General features: G+C 42.9%; 1 protein-coding gene across 2 annotated transcripts in view; it reads left to right on the plus strand.

Moving 5' to 3' along the window:
* Window positions 1–931: 931 nt before the first annotated feature.
* The window catches only part of PXYLP1 (2-phosphoxylose phosphatase 1), a 111,879-nt gene continuing 90,360 nt past the window's right edge, over window positions 932–22,450 (plus strand). The window contains exon 1 of one of the 2 annotated variants that reach the window (XM_060242182.1): window positions 932–1,118. The gene's annotated coding sequence lies outside the window, so the exon portion shown is untranslated. The remainder of the gene's footprint in view (window positions 1,119–22,450) is intronic. The other variant, XM_060242180.1, reaches the window with a different exon arrangement.

Raw genomic sequence — 22,450 nt, forward strand, 5'->3', positions numbered from 1 at the left:
GGAGCTGATCTCTGCCAGCTGGAGATCAGTTGTAAAAGCGAGAGATCCCCAGGCCCCAACTGGAGGCTGGCAACCCTAAATACAACATATATTTTAGTTGCATTACAGTAATAATACTGGAACGTCTATTATATTTTAAAGCTACTAAAAGGTCATTAACATTTTTAACATATTGCCTACTGCTTAAGGGGACCCACTTGCCATTGGGCCAGCTGACATCCTGGCCAGTCTGCCACTGGACGGTTCCCCCTCCTCCTCCCCACCTTGTCCATTGAGCTCCACTGCCTATTTTTCTACAAAACGATCCCTGATTATATTCAGCCATATACATTTTTTAAATTTTTTGTATTGTTGTTTGATGCCTTGGTCATCTTTGTTAGTTTGAATGGTGGAAAATAATTGTTTTGCATAATAAGTCACAAGGCCTTAAAACAAGGTCCCCCTACCAGATAGCCCTATTACCATCCCCAACCACCGTAATCTAAAATGCGGCAAGAGGGTACAGCCAAGTGCTTGTCCATCGGAGAAGCGGCTCCATTGCGCTTTGGTATGAGGAAAGTGCATAACGTTAGCAGCATCCTCCACGCCCCCCCACCCTTTATTTCACATATCTACCCACTCCCTCCCGGACAGAGGAGTCCAAGCCGTAGCTAGCGCTGGCAACTCTCGGGCTGACGTGTCCTAAGCCAGGAACCTTCAGGGTGGGAGCTCCGTGCCCATGCGGATCAGTCACTGCGTGGCACTCTCCTCCCCAGCCGGCGATTTGGTTCGCTCGCAGAGCAGGCGGAGGTGGGAAAGGGAGGGAAAGAAAGAGAATGTCGGATTCCCAAGCGCGTCCTTGCAGCTATGCCGATGAGGCGGCAGGTGGCACTGTTGGCATCCTTTCGTCGGCCAATGGCAGGAGCGGGGAGGCGGAGCTTGCGGGAGAGAGCCGGAGTCGGAGTCCGTCCAACTTGGTTCGCGCGCTGCGACGGCGACACGCAGCAGCGGGAGAGCGAGAGAGAGACTGGGAAGGAAGGCTGCTCTGGCTGGGAGACGTTGGCAGCAGCACCAGCTTTCTCTGTGCTGGGACTGCTGGTCTGGCGCCTGGATTGGCTAGGAAGAAGGCGGCGGGGCAGGTAGGAGCTGAAGCTTGGTCTCGCTCCGGGACGTCTCGTTGCGAGCGGAGTCTGTTTGCCCACCAAGCCCGTTGAGGGTCCCGTTCTTGTTCCTCCTACCTCATCCCTGCCGTGGCGTTGAGGCGGGATAGGCTCGCATGCCTTCGCTTCTTCCATGTGGGGTGGGTGGTGAGGTAGGCACCTTCTCTTCACTGCCCGTAATCTCTGTGTCCCGCTTGGCGACTTGCAGTCTGATTGCTCGCCGACCTTTATGTCGCCTGTATTCAACTGTAATTTCTCTGCAGCCCTTTTTTGCTTTTCTAAACACGGATCCCCCCTCCCCGTTTCCTTCTCATCCCCTGAAGTCTCCTCTGCACTTTTAGGTATCCTGCCCTCCAATGTCGTCTTCTCTTTGCCTTGCAGAATTTCTTTGCTCTACAGGTAGGAGGAATTGGTGGTGTTGCGGGAAGAGCAGCGGAAAGAGCTATGCAATGCATTCCCAGGCAAAGTTTACTCCCCCTCAGCCCATTAAATGGACTTGGACTGGTGTGACCCTGCTAAGGATTACAGGCGTCCAAGACCACTCTTCTTTCTGTTTATCTCCACCTGTAAAAGGTGTGTGCTCCTTTTTGTGTGCTGCCTCTCCCATGCAACCTTTTGCATATCTTTTATTGCCCTAATCTTCCACACACAGTAAAATAACATGTAGTAATGCCCTTTCTTTCTCTTTCCATTTTTGAGTGAGAAGTTTTCTGTCCGCACTGTTGTTGATGTTTTGGGCACCTTGTTCTGTGATGGTATCCACAGGTGCTTGCTATTACATTGGCTCTGAAAGCTGGTCTCTACCAAGCTGTTATTCCTAACCCAGAATGATGTACTTGGTAACTGGGGGTTTTGTGGCGTGGTGTTGTGACCAGTTTGCTGGCAGTGGGCTCAGTATCTGGCTGGGAGAGGATTAGGCAGGATGGATACGTGTCTCACGATGCTTGAGACTCCCAGTTTTGGCTCTGTATTTTTGTGTAGCTGAGCTTTAACTATGCCTTGCTGGACAGGACTGACAAAAAGAATCTGCTTCTCTCACCTGGATGATTGCTTTTTCCTGTTCTCTAGAGCTGGCAGCTTGGTGAGCAGTAGCTGTGACCATCTGGTATGCATCCCTTGCTCTGTATGTGCATGTGTGTGGGGGGGAATTCATGGAGGCTTAAGACATTTTTGCTGCTGAAATCCTGCTGTAGAATATGATAACTGTAAATAAAAGCTTATGGGTTGATAACAGTTTTGCAAACCATACTTCCCCACAGGAGGAAAAAAGAAAACAAATACATGATTATTTGTTTACTGCTTTGTCACCAACACACATTGTTCAGTTCATTTCTCAGTCCAGCTAACACATTTTTTAAAAAAAATCCAGCTGTTTTCATTGGCTTCTGTGCTGATCAATTAAAAACTCCCCAAGACCCACATGCATTGTAATACTACTGGCTTTCATAAACCTTTGCATGTGTTTAAACTTGGATGTTTGCAGTTTGCTTCAACTGAAGTTATATAGATATTGATAGCTTTTTGAGGAGTGGAACTTGAATGGAAGATGTATTTGCTTCATCTCTCTTATCTAGGCAAAGACAAGTGCCTACTTTAGCGCAAACCTTTCTTTTTTGTCTTTCAAAATATTTATTATATCTTCTGTGGAAGAAATCAATGGGCTAAGTGGCTTTAGTAAAGAAGGACTGGAAAATGCATTGCAGGTTGATTAAAAATTATGTTAGTATACTTGAAATAACACACAACCAAGAATAGTTCTGAAAGCTGTCAGACCCATTGTGCTGAATGAGAAGCTAAACTGAGGTACAGTTTTGGATTTGGCATACCAACCTGCATGCAGAAGGCATCATATTTTGCAGAAATCTCAACATAAAGTAGCAAATCAACATGGGTTGCCCTAAACCATTTCCCCAATATGCTAGTTTTCTACATGTAAGGAGTTCTGGTTGTAGGGTGTTAGTAAAATGCAATTCCTCACTTATAATCTGAATCAGTATACATTGCCAAGCTACTCAACATCCTTAATATGTGTATTAGTAGCATGGTTTAAATAAATGTGCAGCACAATTACTGTGGTAACATCTGGAAGAATTACAGTGGACTGCAGCGCATCTAAGTGCAGTTATGATGTGTTTTCTACTATGGTAGTTTTCTAATTGAGGGGAGGGCTTTTTTCTAGGTAGGGGAACATTAAAAATATTTACTCCCTGCCTGTAATTAACAAATGATACAATATGTATCCCTTCATTCTACTGGTTGTATAGACCAGGCCTTAAAGACAGCTCTAAGCCTGATGCCCTGACATCTATGAAAGAAGGATTAGAATGAACAGAATTGGTAATGGGTGGGTGTGCTTGGGATGAAAGCAAAATTGTGTTAGCCTTAATCTTGTAAAGAAGGTGACTAGAAGTACTAACGCAGAACATTAAGATTTCCTGTATGCTTTATCTAAATAAGTAAATGTAGTTTGTAATTTCCTGTGCATGGTGTGTTATTCTAATTCTGTAAGATGAAGTAGTCACATCCAGGTGCTATCATGTCCCTGTGCACAAGGGCCTACAAATCACAGCTGAGCTTGGTAGCCAGATATTGTTTTCTACTAGCCAGCTATGAAAGCCAATCCTACCACATCTTATAATTACAAAATAATTCCTTGGTGAATAAGGTCTTATATTGACTGTACGTATGTGTGAGAAGCATTCTTCTGTACTGAGAAGAAACCTCAAAAATGACCAACTGTTGGCAGATATGAAAAAGTTTCCTCAAATTGATAAAAATGCGGGGGTAGAATAAGAGGAGAAAGTGGAAATTTCCTTCATTTCTGGGACACATAGGATTGCCAACTTCAAATTGCAAAATACCTGGAGATTTGGGGAATGGAGCTTGAGGAGGGCAGAGTTTGTGGAAGGGAGAGATTTCAGCAGGGCAAAATGTCACAGAGTCTACCTTTCAGAGCAGCCAATTTCTCCAGATGAACTGATCTCTATCATCTGGAGATCAGTTGTAATCCTGGGAGATCTTCAGCCACCACCTGGATCTTGGCAACCTGAAGGACACATTAAGTTGGATGAAGTTGAATGTCTTGCTATATTTGGTGGGAATGCATTCTGGGACATTAGCTTTGGATATATGGTGGTTATCCAGTGTACTCTAGTGACTAGCTGCTGTCCTAGAACTGGGGTCATGAAGTTCTCTATTTAACTTTGGGGCAGTCATTCTCTCTCAGCCTGACATACCTCATGAGATTGTTGTAATAATGAAGATAAAAGCCTTGCACTTAATGGAGGAAATCTGGAATGAAGATGTATCAGGTAGATAGAGCCAAAGTTTCCTTCGATTAGAGGTAAATCTTCCAGCGCCTTCCATATGGGGGACAAAATTGAAGAGGAAATAGAGTCCTGAAAGAAAAGGCAGGGATAAGGGTGGGCTAGTCAGAAAAAAGCAAAGCATTCTAGTCTTAACCTCTTTACAGTTTCTCATGATTTTATGAAAGCTATAGTGAAAGTCTGCTAGTAGTTAAATAGATTTGGAGATAATCCTGGTTATTATCAACAGAACAAAAAGCTAACCTCTAACCCAGGGGTCATCAGCCTTTTCAGAGTAATTAAAAATATCCTGCCCCCAGCATCTTGGCAATTTTTGTTCTGTCCTAGAAACAAAACATGCTCTGGGAACAACACTTTGTTTACTTCTTCAGAAATGAAACTAGCAGCAAAGCAGCCCAGAGAAATATCCTATGAAATACCATCTTTACTCAAAAGGAAAACAGCACTGAATGGAAGATGACACCCCTAGAAAATGTTAGACACAATTTTTTTTATTGCTGGACATGACTGTTATTTGTATGCAGATTTAAGGTGACTACCTTCTCTTTTGATGCCATAGTGGAAGAATTTTTGTCCTGCATTTGAGTAAATATTGTAAGGCAGGGGTGTTGAACTCATTTACTTGAAGGACAGATCTTGACCTTGTCAGGATGGGCCACATGTGTCATATAATGTAATGCCAGGTTAGGGAGATATAAACTTTCTAAAGGACACAGACAAACACACACACTCAGCCTAAACAACCTCACTGGCTTGTTGAGCTTCACACAACAGAAGGAAGAGAGGCTTGGCTCAGTAGCTCTGCTAGGCAATTGAGAGAGCAAAGCTAGCTTTCCTTCCCCCACTTCCTCCCCAAGGTTGTTCCTCTGCAGTTTAGCAAGCCTGGCAAAGCAAGTTGTGATGCAGAAGGAAGCAAGAGAGGGAGAAGGAATCAGACAACAGTAAATTGCTCACGGGCCTGATAGGAGCCCTCTGGGGTCCTGATTCAGCCCTTGGGCCATATGTTTGACACCCCTGTAAATGTAAGTTTTTTTTTTTTTAAGCCTAGAGAATATCAGTCTTTTCCTAGGGAATTTATAGGATGTATGAGCTCCTGTATTGCATCTACCCAGCTACCTGTGGCCCAGGAACTACATTTAGAGATTCACTGTAACCCTAATACAACCTTTCACTAATTTCTTATAATTTAATTATTGCTCTAAAAAAGCTTCATATAACTGAATCCTGGAGCCAGTATAGATGGAGATGGTATAGAAATCTGCTGGCTAAGAAATTAATTTATTTACTACCAAATAGTGCAAAGGTAACACTTGCATGCTAGAGAACAAAACATATTCTGATATGAATTGATAAGTGAACATTGTACTTCTGAGGATCACCAAAAGGCACTACAAGAAATTACTGATGACAATACTAGTCACCAGAGTGAAGTTTTTTGGCACCATGACGATGGTGTGTATTGGAATGGTTTTCTATCGATCGTGTTCTTTCATTCTAAAATGGCAATCAGAATGGTTGAGAATTGGATATTGGCTCTGAGGCTTTTACAACATATTTCACAGATAAAATCCTGACTCTCTGCCAGGACCTACCCACCACCATTGATACAGTACGCGAGCTGGAAGCCCCTTGACCGTCTTCTGGTCCTATATTGGACTGCTTCGGCGGGCTCTTACTGGACGATGTGGACAGGATCCTGGCTGCAGTGAAGCCTACCACTTGCCCCCTGGATCCCTGTCCATCCTGGCTGGTGAAAGCCAGTCGGGATGGTATCAGGGATTCTCTGGGTGATATTGTCAACTTGTCCCTTTCAACAGGGACCTTCCCAGAGAAATTGAAGGAGGCAGTGGTTTGTCTGCTTTTGAAAAAACCATCATTAGACCCTGGGTCTTGGCTAACTACCACCCAGTTTCTAATTTATCATTTCTGGGTAAGGTAGTTGAGAAAGTGGTGGCGGAGCAGTTACAGGTTTTCCTGGATGAGACATCTGCCTTGGACCCATTCCAGTCCAGCTTTTGTCCGCGCTATGGGACGGAGACTGTCCTAGTCACTCTCACAGATGACTTACGACGGCATCTGGATCAAGGCGGGTCAGCACTGCTAATACTTCTTGATCTGTCAGCAGCATTTGACATGGTCGATTACGACCTTATGACCCAACGCCTCGCCGTCACCGGAGTTCGGGGGGTGGCCTTACAATGGTTTCCCTCCTTTCTCCGGGGGTGGGGACAAAGGGTGGTGCTTGGTGAGCAGACTTCCTTGCGGCATCCACTTGTATGTGGAGTGCTGCAGGGAGCCATTCTCTCGTCAATATTATTTAACATCTATATGTGCCCAGATTGCCCGAAGTTTTGGGCTGGGTTGCCACCAGTACGCTGATTTCACCCAGCTCTATCTGTTGATGGATGGACATCCAGTCGCCACCCCTGACCAGTTGTCCGAGGCATTGGGAGCCATGGCTGAGTGGTTACAACAGAGCCGGCTGAAGCTGAACCAAGCTAAGATGGAGGTCATGTACCTGAGCTGGGGTGGGTATGGGCATCGAGCTCCCAGCTATGGACGGTACCACACTGGTGCCAGCCCAAAAGGTGAGGAGTTTGGGAGTGACCTTGGATGCCTCCCTTTCCATGGTGGCCCAGATCACAATGGTTGCCAGGTCTGCCTTTTGTTATCTTCGGTAGATCAGGCAGCTAGCACCATATCTATCCCTCCAGGACCTGGCTACAGTGATCCATGCAATGCAATGCAGCATCACAAACCGGAATCAGAAGTCATTGTCTAAAAGCCAAAAGGTCAGGGTGCCAAGGAAATCAAACAGGTCAGGATCAGGAAGGAGTGTGTATGTAAGCCAGAGAATAGACTTGCTGCTTCCACAAGGTTACCAGGTCCTGGGTGGGAGCTATATGGGAGTCTCAATCAGCCTGCTCCCTGGGTGGCAGTGACTCTGCTAGAACTCAGGGCTGAGAGATGTGAAGCATCAGCGTGCCTCATGTCTTCGCTCTGAAAGTCCTTTCCGGAGCCTGCTTCGAACTGTTGAGATGGGAAGAGGAGAGCTTGGATGAGATTGATCGTCAACAGCTTACATTGCTGCCTGGAGAGTGATTGATGGGCCAGCTGCTGTTTGTTCAGCTGAGGAACTGGCTGGCAACTCTTCCAGGTCTGTTAACTCTTCCAGCGCCCCCTCATCAGGGCTCATGACAGCTAGGGTCATGTAGATGTCACAATAAATCGTGGTTTATTAATTTGCTAAGTGTAAGGAATGAATTTTGGCTTGCACATACATCCTTCTTTGTCTTCTTTTTCTCTTTTTACTGCTTTCTAGCAGGAAAGACATCCCCAAGCCCTAGTTTGAAATCCTAGTTTGGTAGTAAACAATCCCGCTTTTGTTAGATTTGGCTGCTTTATTGAGCTCTGATTCATCTTGATGTCTGGTGTGAGCAGTAAATACAATTTCTGTTCTAAAAACAGGCTGTTCTTGCATAATTGTTCTCTTGTATGTTTAGGGTTATTTTATAAAATAGATCTAATTTCGTTATGTAATTTTCCAAGAAGTAGATAAGGGCACAGTAAGAAAAACTGGGTTGAATGATAACAGAATGTTCCTTCAATTCCTCTGTCTTTGTCCTCCTTCATTAATATGTAATACAGTGATTTGGAAATCTAGTTCATTCATTTTCTTATCACTTTTCTTTTTAACATCAATATCTGCAGGTAATTTTGAGGTTTTTGTTATGGTGCTGGTATAGAATATTCATCGGGTTGCAGACTCTGTATTGGGAAATTCCTGGAGCATTTGGGGTGGAATCTTGGGAAGACAAGGTTTAGGCAGGGACAGTGTCATGCCCCATAAATGTAAGGTGCTTTAAAATGTACCAAGTAGTTCTTGGGATCCTGAAAACTGCTTGTTTTCCCAGAGAAGAGAGTCATAAAATGCACCAAGAGGTGAGACATAGAGCAGAGATATATTTCTGTAAAGAGAGAACCATCTGCTCAGGGAGTACAAGATGGACAGCTGTTGTAAAGCATGATGTGGCTATTGAAATGTGTGAAATGTGCACCCTGAGCTGATTAGGAGATTGGGGTTCAACTGCTTTCGTAGAAATGAGTTCCCCAAATCTGAGGTGAGTAGGAGGTTTCCTGCCCCCAAAGCAGGAAGAATTAAGATTGCTTATATATGTGAGTCTGTTCAGATGCCTGAGGTCAGGTTCTCCTGCGTGGGGAGCAAGTGGAGACTGGGATGTGCATTTGTTCCACAGACTTCTGGAGATGTTGGAGATAAATCTTCTGTATTTTTAAGTCTAACATAGTGTTACATTTTTCTATTCTTTTTGTTAAATCTGTAACCCCATAGGCATGGTAGATTATTCTCCGTTTTATGCTCTAACTTAATCTGTAGCTAAAAAGCTTTCCTATTTGAAAGAGCAGACTGTGATTCAAAGTCCTGCTTACGTGCCTTAAATCACACTAAACATGTTCAAACATGTATGCACAGGAGAAGGACTGAAGTAATTGGAAAACTCTTTGGGAGACTGAATTTGTAATTTTGGGTGGTGACATGAAAAAAGCAATGGACTTTGCATATACACCAACATGCATGTAAGTACACATAGACCCAGAGTAGGTGTCTTAAAGGAGCTACCTTTACAGGGTATAATGCCATAGGGGTCACACTCCAAAGTTGTTTTTTTCTCCTGCGGAATTGCTCTCTGTAGTCTGGAGGTCTGTGATTATGGAGATCTCTAGACCCTACCTGGAGGTTGGCAAATCTAAGAGTTGTACAACTTGTTTATTTTAATGATTCATAGGCAAGTGGTGACTGTAATTACTGTAGAGAGGGAAAGAAATCCATATCTGGTCATTCACATCTTGGCAGCTGGGTATTTAGGTCACCTTTCTTTGATTATGTAATGTGTTCACACCCTGTGCTTGAGATGCAATATGCTGTGTAAGCAGCCCCCCACCCCGAATGATGCTTTTGTGATATTGGCTCAATGATATAAGACGGTGATATTTTTTAAAATTAAAATAGCTTAAATCAGTTTTCCATTTTTATTTATGGATTGTTAGTTGCTTTTTCACTGAATGTTTATAAAATGACTTATAATATTTTTATCAAGGTAGAGTGGATAAACATAATTACACCTGCTGTTCAGGCATATACTGCCTCTGAACATGGCTTTTATTTAGTCATCTCATAATTAATGGCCACTGATTGGCCTGTACACCTGCATGAATCGGCCCAATCCCCTTTCAAAATTTTCTGACCCAGTGCATGTCACCTCTTTTAATTGTGCAGCTTTATTTATTTAAATAATGTATTTAACATAAAATTTATTTATTTATTTAGTGGATTTATAGTCTGCCCTTTCCTGTAATGGGCTCAGAGCAGATTACAAGCATGATAAAACAGTTAAAAATCCAAACAATAAAACAATCAGGACAAGCAAACAAGATAAAGCAGCATGGTTGGTATAACACATATGAACATATGAAACTGCTTTATTCTGAATCAGACCCTTGGTCCATCAACGTCACTATTGTCTACTCAGACTGGCCGTGGCTCTCCAGAGTCTCATGCTGAGGTTTTTCATTCCTATTTGCCTGGACCCTTTTTAGTTGGAGATGCTGGGGATTGAATTTAGGACCTTCTGCTTACCTGGCAGATGCTCTGCCAGTGAGCCACCATCCCTCCCACATTTTGTAAGTTAAGGCATCAATGACCTAGATGTTGGCCCAATATCTAACAGTCTGGATGGTTGGTCAGTGCAGGGGAGGCCTGTTAGATGGTATAACTAATGAAATGAGGTCTCCTGCTTACCTCAGCCAAAAGCCTGGCAGAATAGCTCCGTTTTACAGGTAGTAATGGTAGTAAATCCAGTAGGATCCAAATCTCCGTGGGGAGCTAATTCCACCAGGTCGGGACCAGGGCCAAAAAGGCCCTGGCCCTGGTCAAGGCAAGCTGGACATCCTTTGGGCCAGGAATGGTCAAAAGATGTTGATTAGCTGATCGTAGTAGTCTCCGGGGTTCATATGGGGAGAGGTGGTCCTATAGGTATGTTGGTTCCAGGCCGTGCAAGACTTTAAATGTCAGTATTAGAACTTGGGGCAAATTGTACAGCATTGGTTGACTGCCTGCCCATAGAGGCAGTTCAATCAGCAATCATGCTGCCGCATTTTACACCAGCTGAAGTTTCTGGATCAGTCCAAAGGGCAAGCCTGCGTAGACTGAGTTACAGTAGTCCAGCCTGGAAGTGACCATTGAATGGATCACTGTAGCTAAGTCCCAGGGAGCCAGATAGGGTGCTAGCTGTTTGATCTGCTGAAGATGGTAAAAGGCAGATCATGCAACTGCTGTGATCTGGGCCTCCATGGAAGGGTGGCATCCAGTATCACACCTGGACTCCTTACCTTCTGGGCTGGCACAAGAGTCCAAGGTGTGAAGTTGGATGAAGTCTTAGCCCCCCTCGACTCAGATAAGTCCTGTACCAGCCCTTTTAGAGTTGTTTTAGTGATAACACACATACGGATATGCATAATAGTCACAGTGTACTTGTACTTCCAAACATTTTTTGACAGACTCTCTTACTGGATTCTGTAAACCTAGCACTTAATAAGAAGTGGATGGGGGGGGACCTTTTGCGGGGTTAAGCAGCACAATACATAGGATATGAGTATAGTCTGCAAAACATCTGCTTTAGGTTGGTGCTATTTCATTTGTTCATTAATGATCTGGATTCAGGTGAAGAAGTCAAGTTTATAGATGAAATCAAATTATTTAGAGTGCTGAAAAGTAAAAGGGATTGTCAAGAATGGGAAATAACATGGCGAGCACTTTGCACCACTGCAGAGAACTGTTCATCCAATAATAGAGATAGATTCAATAAAACTCCCAAGCTCTTAAGAGTATCTGTCAAAGAAAAGTGAAAACCTCCATCTGTCATAGGAAGTAAGATACCCACTTGAAAAACTTGACAAAAAGAAATGCTTTGGCAAAGGAGATAATAGATTCCACTCCCATGTACCTGAACTTAAAAAATGACTAGAAGAAAGGATGTTTAATTCCTTTTCTTCATCTGGCAAGCCCTCTTTCTAACAAAATTCTGTGCTTTCTGACTTGGTGTGACCTTAATTTCTCCCAATTTATGAGCTGCTCTACCTAGGGAAGTGACATCATGTTGGTGACATCTTGTTTTTAAGCAAAGCTCTCATTTTTTTTTGCCTTCAAAACCATAATATTTGCCCTGAAACCAGTGTCACCACTTGATATCCCCAGCGTGGAGATGTCATTGCATCAGGGGTGTAACACTGTGATGTCCCTGTTAGGGGGTGTTTTTTTCCTAGCTGGCCAAAGCCCCCAAAAGCAGGAGAATCCCCTGCTGGGACCTGGGGGTTGGTAACCCTAACTCCTGTGGACCTATATCAGCCTACAAGCCAACCACATCTGTCAAGTCACAAGACCCTGGACTCTGCATGAGAAAGGATAAGAAAGCCACCATGAGTCTGTCTAATAAGTCTTCATGCAAACTTTCAGTAATCTTCCTGTTATCACTGGGACACACATGAAGGGAAAAAACTTCCCCTCCCGTATTAACTTTTGCTAAGTGAACCATCCAGAACCTCATTGGTGCACCGTACGGCAGAACAACCACTGATAAGAGAATGCCAGTAATCCGATTTTCTTACTCAAATACTCCTTCTTTCTAACTTTAATTGCTGATCCAAAGGAATGAGCTCCTTTGGCAACTAAAATACCACCAGGAGATGCTCTGTTCTGTAGGCATTATTACCAGTCTGGTGCAGTGGAACTCCTGTCTCCAGGGCAGTTTTGGCATAACTATGATATTAGCAGCTATTCTGCATGTACTGGAGCTATGATGGATCAATTTCTCACTGTCCTGTATTACTTTTGAAACTGAAAGCTTGATTTAAATTTATTTAATATAAATCAATCCATTCTCTTGAGAACAGACCTCAGAGAACCGAGATGTTGAAACATTTCTGAGTAGAAAAATGTAATTGGTTGATGATCTTATTTTATATCAGAAAAAGTATAGCCTTAATACCACTGCTTGTATAACATCCAGTAGCTTCTTGTCTGCCTTTGGATTATTTAGGGCACAGCACATACACAGACTTTGTAGTGCTGTGCTTTGTTTCTATTTTTACTTGACATTTTTCCCTGCAACCTGTGGGACTGACCTTTAGATACTGTTAATGATTATTTAATGATAGAAAATTAACCAAATATGCCATCATCTTCCACCTTTAAGAGCTATCACTGACCTTCTTTTAAAAAAAACCTGCTGATGTCTTTGCATTAGTTTGTCTTTTTCATTTTTCAGAAGATGTCTGCTTTTAAAACACAAGTTTTTACACAGGTGTTCAAATAGCTCTCTGACTTGGATGGGGATAATGATGATGATTGTTTTGCAAAATCTAAATAGAAAACTTAATGTTTTTATTTTGAATATTTCAAGAGGAGATGAGCAGAAGCATGCTCACCTATAGCAGCTCCAATTCTAGTTGTCCAAATGTAGCTGCAATTCATGTAATAATGCTGATAGTTTACTCATAATCCTTGCCTCGTCTCCCAGTTCTACACTTAAAATTAATATATTTAGACATAACTGCTTCCCAAGGAAATATGTCTGCAGGTATGGAGTTACTAATGATGTGTATGGATGCATCAGAGCTAGAGAAACGTTTGTTTTGAATCCAGATGGTGACCATTGACTAGTACACCAGTAGTGCTTCTTGGGCAGGGGTAGGTTAGGTGTGTTTTTGTGCAGTTTGCAGGGGTCGTCCATTTTCAAAGTGGCTTTAGATACTCCCCCCTTCCCACTGCGTGAATAAGTGAAGACCTAAGAAGGCAAATGATAAGAAATCAAGTATGGAAACATTTCCATGGGTGGGCTTTACCAATAACTAATCAAAATATATAGTTGTCTGGGTATTATAATCACAATATCACAATGAAATTAGACAGCAGTTCAAAGTTTTACTCAACATATGAATATTTGAAAAACAAAAACCCAAGGTCCTTCCTGTATTTTTAATGTCTACATCATATAACAATATAGGACCTTTAATAAGCACTTAGGTCTCTTTCCACATTGGGTATTATAGAAAGTCCATTAATATCAAATAGGAATCTTCTTTTTGTGATGTGATGTGTTTTTGAGATAATTTCCACATTTCGAAGAGAAATCATGTTCTAAGCAGATTTCACAATTTTAAATCAACCAACAATGTCACTATTTCTTTTAAGTAAATTCCAAATTTTCAAATCAGCTATGCCAATATTTCTCATTAGTTCATAAACTAAATAAACTGACTTGCAGCTCAATTTTGCTCTTGTGGTTATGGCCCTTCTTAAAAAGGCAAAGATTCTAGCTACTCCATAAACATACCAGCAGAAGTGAGCATATGCTGGGGGTGGGGGGTGGGGGAAAGGGGTAGAAGGTGAGCTGCTTGCCACACATAATTGTATGTTGAGCCACTGGAATTTGATTTTCCTTTTGGTTTGAGTTCCTGAAAACTGAATAGAATCAGATTAGTCAAAGCAAATATTTTTGTATAGTTCTTTGAAAAAACAGATGTGATAGGGCAGCATACTCTTTACGAAAGTCATATTTCATGAGGTACTTATTTCATAGGTTTTAGGTATTGTAGTAAACATCATATCTAGATCTCCGTTGTTGTAATTCCACCCGACTTTCTTTTATTCTGTGAAAAAGAATTCTGCTTGTGGTTTATTAGCCTTATACTAGAACACTGTTTGTTTGTTTTTAAATGAAGGCAGGGTGGGTGAATTACTTGTTACTTCTTTCTTCACTTTTTGCATGTTGATAAATTGTATGAGATACTTGTATAACATGGTTGGCTCACACTAGCCTGATCCTGTCAGGTCTTGGGATTTAAGTAGGGTTGGCCAGGTTAGTATTTAGATGGGAGACCACCTTGGAATTACAAGGTCATGATGCAGAGGCAGGCAATGGCACTTTACACATGCAGTGTAGACATAAGGAATGATTTAAAAAAACACTTTATGAATTGGGGCTACTGCTGTTTTTAATTAGTCCTTGGATAGAAAGTACCCAATATTTTGGCAAGTAATAGCCGTGTAAAATGCAACATACCCTGTCCATGATCAGTAAGGTCCCAATTAGCTAAGAACCAACTGCCCCAAGGAGGATTTCACAGTGCTGGCAGCAACAGAGAAGTAGTGGTTTCTTGGGCAACTTAAGGCAGACAGACTGACAAAGGATGCGGTCATACGTCACATTAAAAGCAGGTGTGTAGCGCTCAAATTTGAACCGCTGAATATTGATTTCATGCACGGCTGATCAGACGAGCATCCAAGAATGCAACTCATCCTGTTGTTGAGCGATCAGACATCCAGTACTATCACGCTGTTTTCTTGGCGCATGCATGATCAGATGGTGATTCCTGGGAGGGGGGGATCCATTGAACATGCGCCCAACTGTTTGGAGGTGGGAAATCAAACGTTGCTTCAGAGACGGGGGTGGGGGGAAGGGGGGAAAGTTTCTGGAATTAACATTGCCAATTCAAACCAGGGAACTGCCAGGAACTACTTTCCTAGAAATTGGCAGTGACAATGACATCTGGAAATCCTCCACATTGAAAAAAAAAAAGATTTTTTTCCCTGTTCTGAATAGTTGGATAACATTTCCCACCCCCTCTGATCCTGTGTTGATCGGAGAAGCAGAAGCGTCACATCAGATTCCTGGATGATCTGGCAATGCGCATATCTGCTGGGGCTTTTTTTTTTTTTAAAGGTGGGGGTCGCGGTAAACATTCCAAGGGGCAGTATCGCATGTGCCGCTTCTGTGAAAAACTTTCTGCGCTATCAAATTAATGCGGCATTGATCCGCAGCAAGCCAGGATGACCCCGGATGACTCTCGATTGCCAGATGTGGATGTCTGGATGAATATATTTAATCCGTCAGCGAGACAGAGCTGTGTTGCCGCTAATGGTATGTCTGAACACACCCAAAATGAACTGCATGGGACTGGAAGCCAAAGCACGGTTGCCTTGGCAACATGACCTCCCAGCTGAGTGACTTGTGAGACTTCCCGCTGAGTTAGGGCAGATGTGTGGGCTATGTTGGCTTGTTTCAGGCTGATGGATTCACTGGTCAATGAGGAGAAGGGTGCCAAGGGGGAAGTGTTAACCTCTTCATTTCAAAACAGAGACCGCATGCAAAGAGATTAGGTGGCAAGAAAGTAACTCCTCTTGGCAGTGCTACAAGTGACAGTGCCCTGGGCTGCAATCACACATGCTAAATAATGCACTTCCAATCCACTTTCAATACCATTTCCAACTGGCTTTTACTGTGTGAACTGGCAAAATCCAGGTGGAAAGTTAGAACCTGACAGTGGACGGCAGGCAGTGGGTATCTGGCTCTCCAAAAGACACATAACTACACACTGAGTATGCTTTAAAATAGTTTATAACTATATTCCTGTCTCCCAAGCGTTTACTTAAAAGAGAATTCAAATTCAGATTAATTTTTTTAAATGAAACGTTGTTTGAAGACCTAAAAACTTAATTTGATAGATGACAGTAAAAATATATCTAAAATTCCCCTCATGTTTTAACTTGCCTTCATACAGTGTTAGAATAAGGGGTTTTCCTTCCGCAGTAATTGTTCCTTGGTTTTCATTGAAATAACCTAAAAATATGCAAAATGATCTGAAGCTTCTTAAAGAATAGTACTTGTACCAGTATAAAATAAATTACCAAGTTTTACGCCATATCCTCATTAATACTTTTTTACTTAAAGATACAAGGATAAAGGTAGTTTATATTTTCAATGCAAAATTGGCAAAATACATTAAACTTTTTTTTTAAAGCATGACTTCATCTGGTTTTCTCAGCTTGAAACAAGTAATTTTGTCATAAATATGATAGATAAATGCATCAGTGTGAACTTGCTTTTGACTAGTTTAAGCATTAGATATTAGGTTTCTGCAGTTTAAGTATATAGAAGCCACATTGATATCAAATAAGCAAAGACAAAAATCTGGAATCATGGGAAGAGGAAAGCATATCTTGCTTCTTAGGGTTAACCCAATTCTCCTCCATGCTACAACCACATAACTTTTGAACATGTAGGTTCTGTGATTCTCAGCATAGTTTTTTTTTTTTTGGGGGGGGGGGTCAATCATGATCCACCCCTTTCTTTTGCACTGGCAAAAAAGTTGGTTCCCACGATACAATTTAAGCCATATCTTTACTTTGGAGCATCCAAAGTATTTGAAAGAAGTTGCTACTAAAAGTGATTTTAAGTAGTTATTATTCTGCCAGAACAACTTGCTATTTGGATAGTAAGCATGTGGAAAAGATTTATGGAGAAATGCTGGTGTTGGTCTTCAAGGATGGCTGCTCTTGGTTTCGGATTGAACTTGCTATGAATTTGGCACAGCCTGTGATTGTTTCTGTGCCCGTGTAATGCAAGTTCAACCTGTGAATATGTAGACATACAATAAAATTCCGGTGCTTTGCCATCATTTTCTCTCCATTACTATGAAAGATCTGCCTTGGGCAATGGGAACTTTTTCTGATTTTTACTCTGACTTTTCATAAGAGAAGGCAAACAGCTGCGCCATTCCAACAATTATTGTATTATTTTCTTTAAAAGTACTATGTTACATAGAATAATGGGTTTGGTTTGGTTTCTGGTTTTCATTCAGTGCAGCAGCAAATATGCTATATCCAAGGACCTTGTTGGACCGGGCTGGGCCATGTGGGGCCAGGCCATGTGTGTACCTATTTAAGATTAGGTAGCAGAGATATAAAGTTTATAAAGGACACAGACAAACACAATTAAATATATATATTTTTATAACTTAAAACATAAGCACTCATTGGTCTTATTTATTTATTAATTTATACCTTGCTTTCTTTTCTAGTGGGGACTTAAAGTAGCTTACATCATTCTTCATTTTATCCTCACAATAACACTGTGAGGTAGGTTGTGCTGAGAGAATATGTCTGGCCCAAGGTCCTCCAGTGAGCTTCCACAACACCCTGCATAGTTAGTGCACATTAACTTTGGATTTGTAGCAAAGTTTTGTATTGTAAAATATGATGTACATATCATTGATTTCACAAAGTGGCTTTGTGATGGTAAATATTCCTTCCAGGAAATAATTCTAAACTGCACATGGGCTTTTTAGTTCGATGACCCACCTTCTGAGGAATGGTGCATACAAACAAGGTCCATACAAGCAAGGTCCATCTTATGGCTAGAAGGTTAGTTCATGTTAGTTCGTGGGCATTCGATGAAATTGCTGAGCAGACAGGTTAAAATGGATAATAGGAAGTACTTCTTCACCCAAAGGGTGATTAACATGTGGAATTCACTGCCACAGGAGGTGGTGGCGGCCACAAGTATAGCCAGCTTCAAGAGGGGTTTAGATAAAAATATGGAGCACAGGTCCATCAGTGGCTATTAGCTATTAGCCACAGTGTGTGTGTATATATAAATTTTTTTGCCACTGTGTGACACAGAGTGTTGGACTGGATGGGCCATTGGCCTGATCCAACATGGCTTCTCTTATGTTCTTATGTTGTGGTATGTAGCTGAACGTGCCTGCTCTGATCTGCAGGCTGCATTCCCACCTTGCCCTCATAGGGGTTCCCAACTTCCTGGAGGGGCTTTCTTTCCACTCTCAGCTCACCACCACCACCTGATTATTGTTGGGATTTCCCATGGGAAGGATTAGGACCCACAGCTTTTCTTACAGGTTCAGAAGCCTTGCTTCAGTGTCTTCCACTGCTCATTGTGTGGTCACCGTGAGGACAGATTGTATATTCTTGCAGGAATCGTTTGCCTGCATTCCCTCGTCCTCCTCTTCTGATAATACATTTGAGATGGTGGAGGTCTATGTGGTACAGAGAACTGCTCCAAGCATCAAAAGATATAAAGCAGGGGTGTCAAACATGCAGTCCGGGGGCTGAATCATGGCCCTCGGAGGCTCCTATCAGGCCCCCAACCAACTGGCTGTTATCTTCTTCCTTCTCCTCTCTTGCTTCCTTCTACATCAGTTTGCTTTGCAAGGCTTGCACAAGAGCTACAGAGCAAAACCTCTATTTTTCTCTATTGGAGGAAGGGTGGGGGGAGGCAGAGCTTGTTCTTCCTGGCTCTCTCAATTGCAAAACAGAGCTACTGAGCCAAGCCTCTCTTCTATTGGCTGAAGGTCCTCCCCCCCTGGGGAAGGAAGAAAAAAACCAGGGCTTTCTTGAGTTGGTGGAAATCAGTGCAACCTTATATATGAGTACTGGCATTTTTTTACACATACAGCAAACACTACAGAGGCCTTTTGAAGGTCTGCTGTGCACCTGCTTGACTCTGAAGCAGCACATTGTCTCCAGTCATTCTGTGTATTCCTCAAAGGATACATTTCATGGGAAATCCAATATTGACAGGAATTGGGATCTTGGAATGGCAAATTAGATCTAATAGCCACAGCTTCCTGTGCACATGCACAAGTTTAGTTGGAAAAAGAGGAATCATCAGAGGAAACTGGTTCTTTGTTGTAAATTCACATCCAAATTAGCATCAGCCAATTAAAGCGAGTGGTATTTTCCACATTTGTGTAAGAATCTCCCATTCACATCTCACTCCAAATATTGATCAACTTGCATCCTCTGTCAGCTTGAATTAGGAGGGTTCATATCACATATCAGCCTTGCTGTAGGTTATTATAAGAACAACCAAAGTTTCAGCAGTCTTGGGATCTATTGCCTTGCTGCCCAGGCACTGAATTTGACTTCAAGTTCTTTGCCAGTTGACACTTCTCTTTGTAGGCTTATTGTTCAGTAGTCTCTCACGTGTATCTCTTGTGGCAGCTAGAAGAAAGAACATAAAGAGGATGCCGTCCCCTGCCACAAGGCAGACCAAATTCTATTGAATTGGAAATAGGCTGTGAGGCTTTTGCGAAACATTTTGCGGATAAGATCGCATCACTCCGCCTCGACCTCCCCGTCAATTTTGAGACAGTTAGCATAACCGAGGCCCCGAGCATGTCTTCGGATCAAATTCTGGATGGTTTTAGCCCCCTCAGCCTGGAGGAAGTTGACAGGATTCTCTTATCTGCCCGCCCAACAACTTGTAAATTGGACCCATGCCCTTCCTGGCTTATTAAATCCTGCCAGAGGGATCTCAGATATCCTGTATGGGATATCATAAATAGATCCCTGATGGAAGGGCTTTTTCCAGCGCTGCTTAAAGAGGCTGTGGTCCGTCCCCTCCTAAAAAAAACATCTCTAGGTCCGGCCCAATTGACACACTATCAGCCGGTTTCAAATTTGCCCTATGGGGCAAACTTATTGAGAGGGCAGTGGTGAGGCAGCTACAGACTTTCCTGGAGGACGCTTCCGTCCTTGACCCACTTCAGTCCGGCTTTCGCCCGGGCCATGGGACGGAGACGGTGTTGGTTGCCCTGGTAGGTGACCTTCAACGGCATCTGGACCGGGGTGGCTCGGCAGTGCTGATGTTGTTGGACCTATCGGCGGCGTTCGATACGGTCGACCATCGGTTACTGACTTGCCGCCTCGCCAACACGGGGATTCAGGGGCTGGCCTTGCAGTGGCTTTCCTCTTTACTTGAAGGTTGGGGACAAAGGGTCACGATTGGGGGGGAGCTATCCCGGAGGCGCACACTTGATTGTGGAGTGCCCCAGGGAGCGGTTCTCTCCCCGATGTTATTTAACATCTATATACGACCCCTTGCCCAGATTGCCCGAAGGTATGGGCTGGGGTGTCACCAGTATGCTGATGACACCCAGCTTTATCTGCTTATGGATGGCCGGCCGGTCTGCGCCCCAGAAAATCTGGATCGGGCACTACAGGCCGTGGCTGAGTGGCTCAGACTGAGTGGACTGAGAATAAATCCTGCGAAGACAGAGGTCCTTTGCTTGGGTCGTCGGGGACCGGGGGGGGGGGATCCCCTTGCCAGCTTTTGACGGTGCGCCGCTGACGGCGGCGGATAGGGTCAAGAGCCTGGGGGTGCTATTGGAGCCTTCCCTAAAGATGGAGGCTCAGATAGCAGCCACTGCCAAGTCCGCGTTTTTTCATCTTAAGCGAGCAAGGCAGCTGGCTCTCTTCCTGGATCGCGACGACCTAGCAACAGTGATCCATGCTACGGTCACCTCGAGGTTGTACTACTGCAATGCCCTCTACATGGGGCTGCCCCTGTGCCGAACTTGGAAATTGCAGCTGGTGCAGAATGCCGCGGCCCGGCTGCTATTGGGCCTCCCAAGATGGGGGCACATTCGGCCGGGTCTTCGGGCCCTGCACTGGCTCCCAATAACATACCAAGTCCGGTACAAGGTGCTGGTCATTACCTTTAAAGCCCTATATGGCCTGGGACCTGCCTACCTGAAGGACCGTCTCTCCCCACACGTTCCCCAGAGAGTACTGAGGTCAGGAACTCAAAACCTTCTCACTATCCCCGGGCCTAAAGAAGTCCGTCTTAAGTCAACTAGAGACAGGGCCTTTTCCATAATGGCCCCTACATGGTGGAACCAGCTGCCGGAGGAGGTGAGGGCCCTGCGGGACCTTATTCAGTTCCACAGGGCCTGTAAGACAACCCTCTTCCGGCTAGCCTACACCTGGCTGGGAAATAAATGTAGCTTATTTGACTCCTGTGAATTATACTGTATAAGATTTGATGTTAAGGTTTTAAGGTTTTTAGGTTTTAAATGTTCTGACTTTTTAATTGTTTATATATGTAAATGTTAATTTAAATTCTGTTTTATCATCTGTTGTGAGCTGCCCTGAGCCACTTTGTGGGAAGGGCGGGATACAAATCATAGAATAAATAAATAAATAAAAATAAAATAATGTAGATTGATATAAGAAACGTTTGAAAGAGATTCCCGGTTTTGTTTTGTTTGACAGCATTATCAGATTGAATCAAAACTGTAACTTTTACTAAGCTTTAAATAACAGCTTCTCTAATGCATCAGTTGACAGTCTTTTGGGTGTCCTTGCCCATAGTTCCAAAGTTACTTGGCATGATGGCCCATTTTCAAAAACAGAATGCACAAATCAGTAAAACTGCAAAAGGCTGGGACCCACTTCTTAGACTTTGCTACTTACTCTTGGCTTGGGACTCAGGCTGGGAAACTCAAAAGTGGGGAAAGTATAGCAATTTGGATTTCTGAATGTAGATAGGAAGCCTAGAATAATTTACTATCAGCTCTTCACTATATGGACAACATCATTTAAAAAAGATATTCAGGGCTCTGATAAACCATTGTACCTCATAATTTACTGTCTTTAATTTCCTCTTTTCCTACATAATGACTTATAATTATCTAAGTTCATGTATTTCCGCTAGTTCCAATGACCATTCATTATCCTGAAATAGTATTAACCTGATAGTCTATAATCTTAGTATATATAATTGCAGCATGCCTATCTAAAACAGTGTTTAGCATATGTGTACATGGGTGTGAAAACTGCTTCTTAAATGCTTACGTCAAAGATGAGAGAGAGACATTGGAGGAAGTCGTTAAGATCAGTGATCACTGTTTCCAGACTGATTAACAACCTGGCATATTTTAGAACTAGAAAATGAAAATGTGGAGTCATTTCTTTTACTCCTTTAGGAAGAATGAAAACAGTTTCCAGGGCAGAGTCTGAGGTACAAGCTGAGACTGGAGGCAGGAGGGACCAAAAATTGGGAAAACATTGAAATGTATACAGTACTTCCCCATTAAACCTGAAGTCACTGATTTAAGAACATAAAAGGTGTAATTGCCATCAGTATTGTTTATGAAGTTCAGAATGTGCTTTAGTTTTGTTCAAATAAAATTGCAAATGTGCCAAATGCTAGAGGCAGTGCACTGCAAAGTGAAGAACCCTATACTACCCAAACTTGCATAGAAAAGAAAGAGAAATTAACAAGAAGAACCCTGCTGGATCAAATCAGTAGTCTGGCATCCTGTCTT

The sequence above is a fragment of the Heteronotia binoei genome, chromosome 6 (genome assembly GCF_032191835.1).
Source record: "Heteronotia binoei isolate CCM8104 ecotype False Entrance Well chromosome 6, APGP_CSIRO_Hbin_v1, whole genome shotgun sequence".
Lineage (NCBI taxonomy): Eukaryota > Metazoa > Chordata > Lepidosauria > Squamata > Gekkonidae > Heteronotia > Heteronotia binoei.